We start from the raw sequence: 15,726 nt of genomic DNA, 5'->3' as shown, positions 1-15,726 counted from the left end.
AAGTTTATCAATGGCCATGCCCAAATCACCGCACTGATGGAAAAACTGTTGAACAAGATGTCATATTTTATAGGAACGACGAATGGAAGAAAATCTTGGATATATTGAAAGAAAAATTGGTTATCGTGCTGATTCTAATCTTCCTAAACTAGAAGAAAGAGTTTCATGTATGTGTTGATGCATCATGTATAGCGTTGGGGGTAGTACTAACACAGGATGGAGGTGAAGGCTTGGACCATCCTATCATGTTCGCAAGTCGTAGATTATCCAAACCATAGAAGAACAATTCTACCACTAAACACGAGGGGCTAGCTATGGTGTATGCGCTCCAGAAGTACTAGCACTACCTGTTAGGAGGCCATTTTAGAATGTATACAGATCACTCTGCGCTAAAGTACTTTTTTAATAAGCCTATGTTGGGGGGGTGAATCTGTAAATGGCTCTTATTTTTCCAAGAGTATGATTTGGAAGTTGTTGTGAAGCCTGGACGATTGAACATGGGACCAAATCATCTGTCACGCATTGAAATAGGGGAGGAACCTACCAACTTGGAAGAAGGATTGCATGACGCATAGCTATTTGTAGTGCATGTCGCGGATGGTCATTTCGAGGATACAATATACTTCCTAACAACAAGAACTGCACCAGAAGGATACTTTGTATAGCAAAAGAAGGAATTAGTGGTGCGCGGGATAGATTTCTCTGTCATCGTTGGGCATCTATACAAGATGGGGACTGATGAGATATTGCGACGATATGTACTTGAGTTTGAACAAAGAAGAATCATTGTGGATGCTCATGGGAGCGCCACGAGAGGCCACTATGCAGGGAGAGCAACTGCGCAGAAGATTCTATGCGCAGGTTTGTGGTGGCCAACCCTTCATTAGGATTCAAAAGCATATTGTAAGGTGTGTTATGTATGTCAATGAATAGGTAGGCCATCATGGAGGGATGAAATTCCTTCCAATCCACAAATGACATTGTAACCCTTCGAGAAGTGGGCAATAGATTTTGTAGGACCCAATCAGCCACAAGGGAAGACAGGAGTGAGGTACATTATCACTGTGACAGAGTATTTGAATCGTTGGGTAGAAGCACAACTGGTGAAGGATTGCACAGGCATGATGGCCGCAAAGTTCCTATTTGAGCATTTACTAACATGATTTGGATGCCCAAGAATCTTGATGAGTGATTGTGGTACGCACTTCCCGAATGAGACGATCAGTGCACTAACAGAGGAATTTCAGGTATATCACCAGAAGAGCACACCTTATCACCCACAGGCTAACAGGACAGTGGAGGCATTCAACAAAGTTCTTGAAAACACGTTGACCAAGGTTTGCAATGCTCAACGAAGTGATTGGGACCTACACATACCTACAGTATTGTGGGCTTATTGAACAACATGCAAAAAGCTAACGGGACAAACCCATTTTAGGCTTGTCTATGGTGTGGAAGTCGTAAAGACTATGGAATACATCGTGCCTAGTCTACACATAGCAGCGCTCATAGGTATAATGGCCCATAGAGCCTTGGAAGAGAGGCTTGTGTAACTAGATGAGATCGAAGAAGAAAGATTTTTCGCTGGGTTTCACCATGTCCAAAAGTAGCGTGAAAAGGCATGGCATGATCGACACATCAAGCTACACACATTTAAGGTAAACGATCTGGTTTTGTTGTATGATAGTAAGTTTGATAAATTCCTTAGAAAATTCAGGATGCACTGGTTAGGGCCTTATGTTATTAAGAAGATTACCGATGGAGGAGTGTTACAACTAGTCATGTTAAATGGAGAACCCTTCCCAGGAAAGGTGAATGGCAGTCGCTTGAAGCCATACACTAGTGGTCCGACCATGTGACTAAATGAAAGTAGCACAGTCTTAGCACTCTAGGCAGCTAAAAGGAGGCGCAGGTTATCAATTACACTACCTAGGTTAGGGAGCTATGTGATTTCAGGACTACGCGAAGCAGGGAGGTGTCACAGGGTCCGCGACAGCAGGAAGGCAGCTGCACTACTTGTGGAAATAGCACGCAGGTCCGCTGAAAAGTAACCGTTAAAGTCACTATTCATGATTTGATGGTCAGATGGTGGTCAAATGGAGCAAGTAGTAGGCACTTAAGGAAAAATTTATGGGTTAGATTCTTGAAAATCTGCTGCCAATCTACCATTAATTGGCCAAATGTGGGGGGAACGGTCAAATTTGAATTCAAAAGGCCCTATAAACTACAAGTGGCTGTCCAGCGAAAAACACTTGGCATTTTGAAAGTTCAGTTGTCGCACTATCAGGTGTGTATGGGCCATGAAAATTTTGAGGCTTTGAGAGCAAGTTCAGCATTTGAGAGATTGTTGGAGGAGACAAAAGACCTCCTGAATAGAATGATGTCAACACCCACAGAAGCCATGGACACAGAAGTAGTGACAGCCAAGGAAGCCATGCAAGAAATTGAGGTAGTAGAAGCTGCCCCAAAGAGTGCCGAAGTGGTAGTCGAAGTCCCTAAATCACCCAGGACACCAAGACCAAAGAAGGATAAGTAGACTATGCTATCGGTCCGCATCTCACCAAGAAAACCACAGAGGACCAAGATCACTTTGCAGGAAAAGGAGAAGACCATTAATCTAGAGGCAGACGAGGAGGAATATGAAGAAATCCTCGCAGATTAGGAGGATTTGGGAATGATAGTTGAAACCCAAGGTGTGGACCCTATTACCAGGTTACCCAAATATGTTCTGCCGCGCAAGGGTGCAGACCCTATTACGAGAGAAAGAGCTCCCTACAAACTCCATTACTCTTGGATGACATTGTTTTTGAGGGGCCATGCTTAGGGCGGGCTCCTGTACTAAAGTTTGAAGATTGGGACCTCACAGATCACGAGAAATTCCTGCATTTAGTGACTGAGCAGCTAATGTGCCGACTGATTGATACGACTACTGGAACGATCGAATTAAATCCATGGACATGGCTCAAGGGTGTAGAGAAAGTCTGGCTGCTCAAACTGCTCTAGGTACTACATTACCACCACACCTTAGTGACCATCTTTGTAATCAAGCAGCTATTATGCGTGGTGCATGATGAGTGTTTGTGGCTGCAGGAGCCCATTCCCATTACAGACCACTTGATCCATTGGATCACATAGCTGCCTTACTTAGGGGAGGATCCAACCAATATATCATAAGGAAAAGGTGGTGAGTTGGCCCTTGAAGAAGCTATGAAGAAGAAATTCAAGTTGGAGAAGAAGAAGCGGGGATATGCCATCTCCAACATTAACAACCATGCAGTCATGGTAGCAACACAAATATTAGTAGGGAAGGTGATGTAGAAGTGTCGTACGAATGAGGTGCTCGCGCCTATGATTGCACTATTAGCCCAATGCATTGAAGGAGTCTAGTTCAAATAGGTGAATTATCTGTGGAAAGAGTTCCTTGCAAACTATCGTGAGGCGCAGGAGCAGGGAATGAAGTTCCACTACACATGGCTCTTGCTGTCAATTGTACTGATGGCATGGGAGTTTCCAGAAGACAACCAATTCCCTTCTGTCAGGCCAAACCTTCCAGATGTAGCGAAGCATGCTTCACTGTGGATGACCAAGGACACACAACGCGTAAAAGAAAGCAAGATCTTTTGATCTTGATGGAGATGAGTATTCGGATTGGTATCAATCACAAGTCACAGTTGTCGCCCACAGTATATGCTAGTTTGTAGAGCTTTGCAAAGTTCAAAGCGGATTTCCACCATGTCTTTATCAGAGAATGGAAGGACCCCACGAAGACATTGCATAGCTTACCTTATCTGGAAATAGATGATGTTATCTTTATAGTCCTTGAGTCTTGGCCACCGGAGTGGTGCGCTGCAACAAGCTCTGCAGTGGAAACAGACAAGTCCACCACACAGCGTAAGAAGGAAGAAACAAAGCTCAGAATGGCGTAGCTAGATGAGAAGCACAGGAAAGAGGAAGCGGAGGCTAAGACCCAAGCAGCGTGCGACACCGCGAAATTGGCAGAACTGTTAGAGAATTATATATTATAGAGCAATAGAACACATAAAATATTGCAGCAATATAAACACAGAAAATGCATAAAACAAGAGAGACATAGATATACGTTGTTCACCCAGTTTGGGCTACGTCCACGGAGAAACATCCAGTCCTTCCTTTTATATTATCCATCAAACTGAAAAGATACAACCTACAACATATCTGCTATATTTCCCTCTTCACTCTCAAATTTCAATCTCCTCTCTCTTCTTCACTCAAAATATAGATATCCATAGACGCAATACAATTCCCTCATATATAGCGAGGGGTTGCCTTCTAGGGAAAAAAACCCTAAATTAAACATAACTTCTATCGTCACATCTCCGCCTAATGAAAGACCCAGATTGACTACGAAATTACAAAATTTTACAAGGCAATTTTACATCTATTCTTAGCTTTGGGGCGCTGCCCTTGATCACCCACTAGGGAGGGCTCCCAAAGGTCACAGCCACCCCCACTGGACCCCCCCTCTAGTGAATATTTTATAGGTGGCGTTGCCACCCCATTATGAACTGGGGTCCAATGAGGCGATACCTTTGAATACAAAAGATAATCAGGCTCCACACCCAACAAGAACAATAGAAGATAGGAGGAGAAGAGTGCGAAGGACAGAAGTCACCTTCACCTAGGGCTGAGGCAAAAATAGAGGAGTTGATAGAACAAGGTGGTGCAGACCTGTAGACGACGTCCACCCAACTCAAATGTCACTGACCACAAGAGAAGGTAGTGCCACGGAAGTAAACCAAGGCCTCAAAGACATCCTTCGACCCAATCACCCTCACTTAGGGGGATTTGCACGATATTGGAGAAACGATGAATGATGTCACCGTGGAGTCCCTCCAATAGTTGGAAGAGCAGCAATAATTGGTATTAGCAGCTCTCTGGATAAATCTGCAGGAGTTGCAGGCTCGCACTCCACAGGCTGGCACAGTGTCCACCAGCCTCGCAATTGGCACTTCAGCTACCATGGAGATGTTGCGCACAATGGTGACCAATGTGATACTACTACTAGATGGGGCAATTACTACAAAAAATGAGACCGACAGGCCCATGGTTATCAGCCTAAAATAGGTGGGATTGAATATCCCGAGCTCCCTCGAGAGATGCTACACCTCTTGTAGGATGGAGTCACCGTGGAACTTAGGGCCTGGGAGAGTCGCGCTTTGCAGGTAATGAGTGAGTAGTGAATCAATATCAAGCAGTTGGGCCTGTAGTGCAATGAGGCAATGGAACAAATGAAGCAAATCATGCAGGTAGTGGAGGAATCTTTTCGAATGGTCCCAGAGTTGGACATTCAGGCAGAAGAACTGGTTGAGGTGTGCGTCTGCAAGTTGGCCATACGGGTGTGTGACGCTCGGACATAGATGGCCAAGATTCAACTGGAGCTAAACTTGCAGATCACAAAATTGTAGTTCAAGGCTCAGCCTTCTACTTGACCAGAAGTCAGGGAACAACGTGCCACCGCTATTACAACAGTGATAGCGACCATTGACAGTGCGGTAGCAGACTGCACACGACTTTTTAAATAGTCATTTGAGGTCCTGACCACCCTACAGGAGGACCCAAATGTAGATCACCTGGAGACAGAGGCATGTGAGCTACAAAAATGATATGAAGAGGTCAAAGGGATCGCACAGACAGTCACCCTTACACAGAGGCTCGCACGGATGTAGGAGGCAAAGGAGCTTAAGGAACAGGTGGATGTCACTCGGCACAAAGAAGCGGTCCTAAAAGCGTGCCTACAACCATGGATAGATGAGGCATATACGATCACAACTTCCATTGAAGGAAAGCTCATGACACTGCAGGCAACTCAGCAGAAGATTCAGGGTGGCAGTTCAGTGGCAGTCACCGAGCAGAGAGTGGAAGAAGTCTAGCAGGCAGCCGCTCAGTGCACTGCTGAGGTTGCGGTCATCCAAACAGAGCTGGGAGGTCTTCACGCTAAGATCTCCGTGCCTGAAGAGTGACTCAAGGGTGAGTCATGATGTTTTTGTTGGGGGCTTGTTGGGTGCGGGATCCCCCAAGGGTAGTTTTAGGGCTAAAAGCCCATATCTTGGTCAAATTTTGTAATCCACGTGTAAATACTCCACATTTTGTGGTTGTGGAGTGCGTAGGTGTTAAAGAGTCATATGGCTATCTGCCCTTATTTTGGAAATGTAATGTCAGCTGTAAATAGAGCTAAGCTCTAAGTAGTTTCGAAGAAAGCAAGGAATAATAGAAGATAGACACATAGCCCTGAGGTAGAAGTCTAAGTTTTGGTTGTAGCGTAGGTAGAGGCTCTACAGCTGAGTGTGCAGAGGCCTAGGGTAAAAGTCCACAACTAAGTGCGTGGACCCCTGCAGCTGAGTGTGCAGGGAGGGTCGAGTCTGTAATCATGCAGAATTATCAATAAAGAGAAGTATTCTAAAATTTTTGCGTCTTTATTTCTTGTTTATGCATCTTGTTATGTTGGGTATGAATTTCACTTATAATGCTTATATGATGCGTGAATGTATGTAAATGTGTTTGTTAAGTAAATGCAAGTAAGAACATTTGTTTACGCGAAGCTAACTGCGATCAGTTAATAAGATAAGTAAGACACTTAGCCTAGTTTAGGAGATATCGCAGTTCGCTTCCCTAGCAGCGCGAAAGTACCCGATCTACAGGTTAGAGATGCACAAAGGTTGATCGTGCACTTTTGCGAAGGTATTGAAAGTCGGAAAAGAGGGTTTGTCTTACAAGCCCTAGAGTGAGATCACCTATGTGAAGGCAGGGATAGAAGAGATCAAATGACATCATAACGATCTCAAGGGTGTGGAAACTTGGTTCCAACATTCCCCCATACTACTTCGGGTGAGACTTCGGTCTGCACTCCGCGGGCTGATGTCGAAAGGGCCAATAATGTAGGGATTTGTTTGCCTAACTAATGTTGAATTTGGGTCAGGCCCCCTCAAGCTAACGCTATATGTGATGTATTTATTTCATACATTTCAATACCATGTCAATCTGTTGAATAATGTAGATAGATGTTGCTACATATATCTCGTAGTTTCTTACCTTGTATTGTTTGGTTGTGCGGGTTCTAATTTTGGAAGCTAGAGCTAGGATTCAAGCACTAAAGCCAAAGAAGGAGAAAAACATATGACATATTCAAAGTAGGTTTCTTCCCCTCATCTACTTACTTTAAGGAAAAAATTGGGTCCTTTGTTAGTATGTTGTTCTATGTTAGCCACCAAACCTATAGGAGATATTTATGTTCATAGTCATAAATCCCGCACAACAAATTGGCTACTCCATTGGGGAGTGATGTATTCCCTTGGTGGTTTATTTGTCCATTGTGTTTGATTTACCTCTTTCATAGACCTTTGCTACTTTAACCATCCGAGAACACACCTAGGAATTGATTACATTGAGTCTTGTTTGAAAATTTGTGTCAGAATCCTCTTTCCTAGGACCAATGCACCCTCTAGTCTACTGACAAAGCATTGCACCCCACGTGGGCCTTCTTTATGCCTGTGTTGCACCACTTCTTGGCCCCCTTTGTGCCTGCATTGCAAAGAATTGGTGCCTCTTTTGCAATGCCATTCATCCCTATTTTTGCACAAAATTTTCCTTGTTTCCTCAATGTTGATTTGATCAAACTACTTCTAGCTGACCTTCCTTGAGTCTTGAGTGTCTTGTAGTCTTTCTGAAACCTCTATTTGGTTTGAAGTTTTGTTTGATTTCCTTTGGTAAGAATTGGTTTCTATTTTTCTTTGTTCTTATCATTAGGTCACTTGCAAACTTGTTTTGTTTGATCATTGATTGCTTGGATGAATTGTTTTTCTTGTCCTCATTATGAAAAGTGCATTTGAATCAGTTATTAGGATTTACATATTAGTTTTCATCATTTTCGAAATTTATGTGCGTTGAAAAGAAGAAACAAATTTGCATTGGCATTTATGGTTTTGCATCTATATTGATTTAGGAGTAGTTGTATGAAAAGGGAATTGCATTGAGCATATTGTGATCTGAATGGAAAATGGCATCCACCCATCGTATCCATCCACCCAACAAATTTACCCTTGGAATTGTAAGTGGTTTCAACCAATGTTATTCATCCACTCATAGTATGTATCCACCCATGGAATTTACCCATGGTATTGTAAGTGGCATCCACCCATGGTATTTTCCCATGATATTGTAAGTGGCATCCACCCATGGTATTTATCCACACATGAAATTTACCCATGGTATTGTAAGTGATATCCACCCATGGTATTCATTCACCCATGGTATTTACCCACCTAGGGAATTTACCTGTGGTATTGTAACAGAAAATGGCTATAAGTAACAAGTCAGATTTTCTAAAAGGATTAATTGTCCACCACAATGTAGATTGTCTGAATGTTGCTCCAGATATAAAAACTAATTTCAAATGGGCATAACACAGTCAATATAACTTAGAATATTTATATAATTTTTTTTTGGAAATATAATGATTATTCTACATCTTCCCATGTGATTGAGATCCCTATCTAGACACTTTTGAAACTCATATTTATGTTGCAACTGTCCCACCGTCACAAAAGTTTTGAAAAAATAGTTGATTTTAAATCATAGATATCTCCCCCATACGAACTCTGATTAGACCTTTTTTTTTTTAAATTGGGTGATTTTTCACGAGGATATTTCCAATTAGTTTTTTGAAATTTTTCACAAAAATTGATAGGAGATCTACCATTTATGAATTACTGTCAGAAACATTTCTTCAACACAATTGATTTTAAATCAACGATATCTCCCTCATTCGGACTCTGATTTGCCTAATTTCTTTTTGAATTTGGGTTTTTCTGCAGGGAATCTAGATTCTTTATTTTTTTTTCTGTAAATTTTGCACCAAAAGTTTCAGATATGATCTGCAAACTTGTGGCCCAAAAAATCTTGCAGAAAAATGAAAAAAAATAAAATCTTCCCACTTTGCCTAAGAAAGTGCTCTATGGAGGTCGTAGCACATGCATGATGTTTGTTTAATATTTTTGCAAAAATTTGAAACTGAAATACTTGGCAGACACTCATTCCAATGGAGGCATAACCTGAATATGATACCACTGATCCAAATCTTGGGGGCAGACCCCTAACATCTAAAAAATTGAAATGGATCTTTGGGGAGAGGCCCCCGAGCTCTGAAAAATTGAAATTCTCGAAAAAAATAACACAAAAACATTAATAAAAACCACCAAGATTTTTTTTTATTAAAATAGAGAATATCTGTAAAAGAGACCTTTAGGTGGACAATCTGTCCTTTTACAGAATGTGACTTGTTACTTATAGTCTTTTTTGGTTACAATATCACATGTAAGTTCCATGGGTGGGTAAACACCATGGGTGAATTAATACCATGGGTGGATGTCACTTACAATACTATGGATGGATAAATACTATGGGAGGATGAAAAACAAGGGTGGATGGCACTTACAATATCGTGGGAAAACAACATGGGTGAATGAATACCATGGGTGGATGTCACTTACAATACCATGGGTAAATTCCATGGCTGGATAAATACCATGGGTGGATGAATACCACGGGTGGATTAAATTTTCCATTCGAATCATCTTGTTTGCTACATTTTCTATGTTGCATATTGTTTGTCTCTTCCCTTCCATAACTATATTTTAATTCAAGAGAAATATTCCATTTTCTCTTTCTAGATTTTCATTTTATGGAATTCAGGTGAATTCATGGTGCGCCATAAAATTGAAACTTAATTCAAGATCAACTTAAAACTTACTGAATCAACCTAAGGATCATTTATAACATTAACACAATCATATAGAGGTCTCAGCTAGAGACAGGTTCCGACGTCGTTAAAAGTGGGGGTTGTCATTGTTTTCCAGCGTTCCATCCCAGGGGTGAAATCTCATTCCGTGCATGTGAGTGTATATGATTTTTCTCCATGTATCTTTCGGTATATTGGTGGCACTCCATACATGTAAAGTATCTGGGAACACTCTCATCAAATGATTACGCATTAGACAACACTACTACACACCACACTCCCATGTACTGTTGCATATATTTTATGAGTCCCAAATAGATTGTTATACATCCATAGGTAACCGAGTATGTTGCCTTAGAAACCATGATACAATGAACACTGCATTTGGGGAGATTGGTTTTCTTATGTTAAGTCCTTGGTTTTCCGAGGTGTATATTGAGGTTCACAATTGCTTGGTAATCCTTTATGCCTAGATTATCCTCTTTTTTATTTATTTTTGTGTTAATAAAATTTATTATCTAAGGTGGAAAAACAAGATCCCCCACTCTATTGTTCACGTAGAATGGAAAATAATCCTCCTCTCCCACCAGAGGCAACATGTGGTCATCATCATAAGGATAAGAACACACAAACTAATGAATTGGAAACTTTGGGAACCACTTTTGGTCATCCTCCTGAATATGATCGACCAAAATCATCTATCCCTTTGAGTACCGAACCTGAGGTTACATCTACTCTTGTTGGTGAAACTAACACAAGTGATATTGAATTACCTAAGACTTTATTCCATGAGGTTATACAATCTAACCTTCCTGAGTCGTAAACTTTATTTCCTGAGGTTATTGAATATGAGTAGCCTTAATCATCTTTACCTGTTACTTTAGTTATTCCATCCTCTCTTCCACTATCTTAGACAAATCCGCCTATTATATATCTCGGCCCAAACGGTGAACCACTTCCACCTAGACATGTGAGTATTGAGGAGGTCCCACAAGAAGAGCCTCGTCCTTCTACTCATTTGGAGGGACGTTTTATTTATCTAACCCATCCTCTTCTTCCCCTCCCCCCCCCAACCCCCACCACCCCCCCACCTATTGTACAAACTCCTTTACTTGGTTCTTTTGAGTTACCCACGAATTTCACATGGGAATCCAAATTGGGATTATTGACCATGACTTGAGCCAATATCTCTTCCTAGCGTATGTGAACAACTATGGTTGAGACATCAAATGTGGCTTCGACATCTATGTTTTGAACACAACTAGAGGCACATCTGTATGGTGGCCCTTTTGTCCCACGAGGTTATCAGTCCTTTTCTGGTACCTTCTTTGGTGCATCTTCTAGTTTATGGACACCTCCCATGTCATGCACTTCGGGAATTCCATCTGGCGCTACTCTTATGAGTGCTTATCATCCTTCTACTTCTCCTCCTCCAACACTGATAGTTGGGCATCAGTTTGGCCCTTATGTTAGTGGGAAATGTCTTCTTTATCAACCTAATTATCACTATGTTGGGTACCCTCCGCAAGGGGGGAAGTTGCCCCCATCATCCTGTCCTCCTTTGGCAGGGAGCAACCTATTGTTAGTATACCTCAAATTGGTAACCAGCCTTATTATAGTCCTCCTTATCCTGGGATGGCTACTAGTGTTTGGAAGCCTACTTTTCCCATTCAACCTGGTTCGATGTTGGGTTCATTAATTTCATCCCAACTTGTGCCATCTTCATCTCAAGTTCATATTCTTCAATCTATATCTCAACAAGATAAAATTCATGTAACTCAACCTGTACGGGATATGATCACATCTCATCCCATTCCTTCAGTATCTAACACCTCTCATGTCCCACTTACTCAACCTTTACAACTTCCTTTACAATCTCAATCGCTTGCACAAGGTATTCCTCAAATTCCATTAGGTTAGCCTATGTATGGTATGGCACAACATCAATAAAACCCTCTTTACCATGGGACAATGCAAACTCCCATTGGGCTACAGTATAGACCTTATCAAGGAATTCCTTAGGTGACTTTTCAGGGCAAAAAAGTTCATGGTTATCCTGAGGCTGGTCAACAAGGTCTCTTGTATTCTGGCTATCAGAATCCTCCTTATTCTGGTAACTAGATTCATTATTATCTGTTGGGTATACGACCAAACTCCCACATTGACTAGAGGTGGGGAGGATCATGGATATATAAAGATGGACAAATATCTCCATTGGTATGAGGCCTTTTGGGGTAAGTCCAAAAGCAAATCCATGAGGGCTTAGGCCCAAAGTGGACAATATCATACCATTGTGGAGATATGTGGTGTCCAGAGTCCTTACAAGTGGTATCAGAGCCATGCCCCGAAGTTAGCCAAGTGGATGAATCCTCGAAATACTGAACGAAGGTGGTGGGCCCCGGTAATATCACGATGGGATCCGTGGATGAGCTCGGTTAGACAGGCGGTGTGCTCCGGATTCTTCATGGACGTGTCCTGGTCCCAACACGGTGAAGAGGAGTTGACCTGGGATAGAGCAAGCTCTCGAGGCAGGTAGTGCTCCATGTAAGGCGTGTGCTTCCAACGCATTGGAGCGGAGAATCCTGGTTGGTAGAGAGTGGACGGATGGATAATCGTTTGAGGGGAGGCTCGATGGTCCTTTGTTCGAGGGGAGGATTGTTGGGTATACGACCAAACTCCCACATTGACTAGAGGTGGGGAGGATCATGGATATATAAAGATGGACAAATATCTCCATTGGTATGAGGCCTTTTGGGGTAAGTCCAAAAGCAAATCCATGAGGGCTTAGGCCCAAAGTGGACAATATCATACCATTGTGGAGATATGTGGTGTCCAGAGTCCTTACATTATCAAAACCCTTCTTATTCAGGAATGAAAGTGGATGTTTCCCAGAAAATTCCTTCATATCTAGGCTATTCTTTTTGTGGCCACTCTTGAGTTGCCAGATTTGACTTGGATCACCAATGATCCCATCTCTCATTTGCCTTGGTGGCCGATTATTCCTACTAAATTGCATTCTGACATCCCTAAATTCAATGTGAATCTAGGAGAAGACTTGTTGATGCATGTCATGACATATCATCTATGCTGTTCATCAAACTCTATTAATGATGATTCTATTTGACTTGGTATTTTTCAAAGAATGCTTACAGGTATCGCTACCATAGATTACATTTTTCATGATATCAAACACATCATTCAACCATATTTGGATGACCTCCCTCCTCACTCAAAACATCGATTTGATTACCCGATGCATCTTTAGGATATTTTCCTTCATTGTAGACATTAGAATATTGGAATTAACCCACAAAAATGTGTGTTTTGTGTCAGTTTTGTTTGACACTTACGTTTCGTTATATCAAAACAAGGAATTCGTATCGATCCATTAAAAATACAGGTAATTATCGATTTTCATGCACCTTCTTCACTAGTTTAGCTTCAACGAATTCAAGGGAAAAATAACTTCCTATGAAGATTCGTGCCTAATTACATCGAAGTGACCAAAGGATTCACTCACTTATAGAAAAAAGGGGTTCCCTTCCATTGGGATGATGCAACTTAGAAAGCGTTTGATGCCTTGAAAGATGTATTGGTTCGGGAATCTCTTCTAGATCCCCCATGACTATCAACTCGATTACTTCTTCTATCTCACTGCTGACATTTATATTACAACAATGGTATTGGTCCAAGAAGATGATTTAGGTACTAAACATCCCATTTACTATCTGTGTCATAATCTTAACGATACAAAAATTAGATATTCCCATGTAAAAAATTTGGCTTTGGCGATCTTCAAGCCATCCAAATATTTTGCCATTACATCTTTCTTTGTAAAACTATTGTCGTCTCATATTGCAACCCTATGACATACAATTTCTCACATCAATTGCTGGGGGGAAGTAATCGAAATGGATTTTTATCTTACAAGAATTCAACCTGGAGTTCATCGAATCTAAGCTGAAGAAATCACTAGTTTTCGCAGAACTAATGTGTGATCTCCCTTCCCCTAATTCAGAATCCACATCTAAAGATTTTTATTCTTGACGAGTCTTTTTTTCTGATCTCGTCAGCTGACCCATGGTATGGAGATTTCCGAATTTATCTCCATACTCAGTCTTTCCAGTCTAATTCCTCTCGCTCAGAGCAACGATGTGTTTGTTACTAAGCCCAAAATTACATCATTCTCGAGGACACCCTTTACTATCGTGGTATTGATACAATCCTACAAAGGTGCCTCAAACTTGAGGAGGCCAAGAAAGTCTTAAAGGAATGCCACTCGAGGGCATGTGCCATACATTTATCTAATTATGCTACTGCCCAATTTTGTTTTATATCCTAGTTACTTTTGGCCTACCATCTTTTGAGACTGCATCCTTATTTTCCATAGGTGTCATGTGTGCCAACTTTTTTATCATAAAACCCATGCTTTTCCCACTCCATTGCATCATGTTATCATTGTTGGTCCCTTTTTAAACTGGGGTGTCGAATTTATGACATGTAAACCTCACTCGACCCATGGGCATGGTTATATTATTGTCACAGTTGATTACTTTACTAAGTGGGTTGAGGCGATGCATACATTCAACAACATAGGAGAAACGACTGGATACTTCATTTTAAACCACATCACCGCATGGTTTGGTGTTCCACAAGCAATAGTTACAGATCACAAAAAACATTTCCATAATCATATGATGACTGAAATAATTGCTAAGTTGCGACTTTCCCATGAAATTTCTACTCCTGACTATCCTTAGGCTAATGGATAGGTTGAATCCATTAACAAATTTCTTAAAATGATTCTTCAATGCATGGGAGGGGTCCAAAAGTTAGACTGACATTTTCTTATTTATGTTTCTTTTTGGGCATACCAAACCTCAGTCAGGATGGCTATCAGATTCCAACCCTTTCAGTGGGTGTATGGTCTAGAAGCTATCCTCCCAATTGAATGTGGAATTCCATCATTGAAACTAGCTATCAAACTTCTTCCAACCACTTTTGTAGAGGTGGAGAGTCTTTTACATCTGACTCGCTTAGATGAAACTAAATGCGATGGTGTTATAGCTAATGAAACTCATAAAATACACATCAAGGTGTAGTATGAAAAAAGTGTTAAGCCTTATGTCTTCTCGAAAGGAGACCTTGTCCTGCTATATGACCAGGAGTCTGATAAATTAGGTGTGGGAAAGTTTCAATGCATGTGGATAGGCCCATACATTGTCAAGCGATTCCTTGTAAAAGGGGCCTACGAGTTAGTATATTTTGATGGAGTTCCCTTAGTGCAGGCTAGAAATGGGCTACACCTTCAAAAATAATATCCTTGACCTCAAGTGTATTTTTCACTGTGTAAATAATGTCTATAGGTGTGTTGAGTGTGTTTGTAGTGTGTCTTTTCAAAGTTTTACATGGTTTCTATTTATTCCCTTTTACGTTTGGTTTGCATATGTCGGTATCTCTTGAACCTTTTATTGGTTATGTTGATGGTGCTAGTCATAGTACTCAGAACCTATCTTGCACAACATGGGCTATCTTTTCTCCAAATGGAAAGTTAGTGAGTCTGCAAAGGGATTTCTATTGGTTTCTCCACCAACAACATAATTGATTATAACGCAGTGGTTGAGATATTGTCTGATGTTATTGCACATGGTATCCGTCATTTATTCGTCAGAATTGACTTAGAACTCATAGTACTACAACTTGCCAATATCCATTCAGTTAGAAGTCCCACCATCTTACGCATGGTTTTAAGAGTACACCTTCTACAAACACATTTCAATATGATACAATATTAACACATTTCTAGAAATATAAACACATTGACAGATGCCCTAGCTAATCATGTTTTAGATAAACATTTGCAATGAATGTAATTAGTTTTCAATTCACATCACATCATATTGAAAGTATAATAGAAACCCAAAAACACTATATATATATATATATATATATAT

The sequence above is a fragment of the Pinus tabuliformis genome, chromosome 3_1 (genome assembly GCF_031772625.1).
Source record: "Pinus tabuliformis cultivar Carrire ecotype Pingquan chromosome 3_1, CPIR1, whole genome shotgun sequence".
Taxonomy (NCBI): Eukaryota; Viridiplantae; Streptophyta; class Pinopsida; order Pinales; family Pinaceae; genus Pinus; species Pinus tabuliformis.
The sequence above is the reverse complement of the archived record's forward strand: the minus strand, read 5'-3'. Positions refer to the sequence as shown.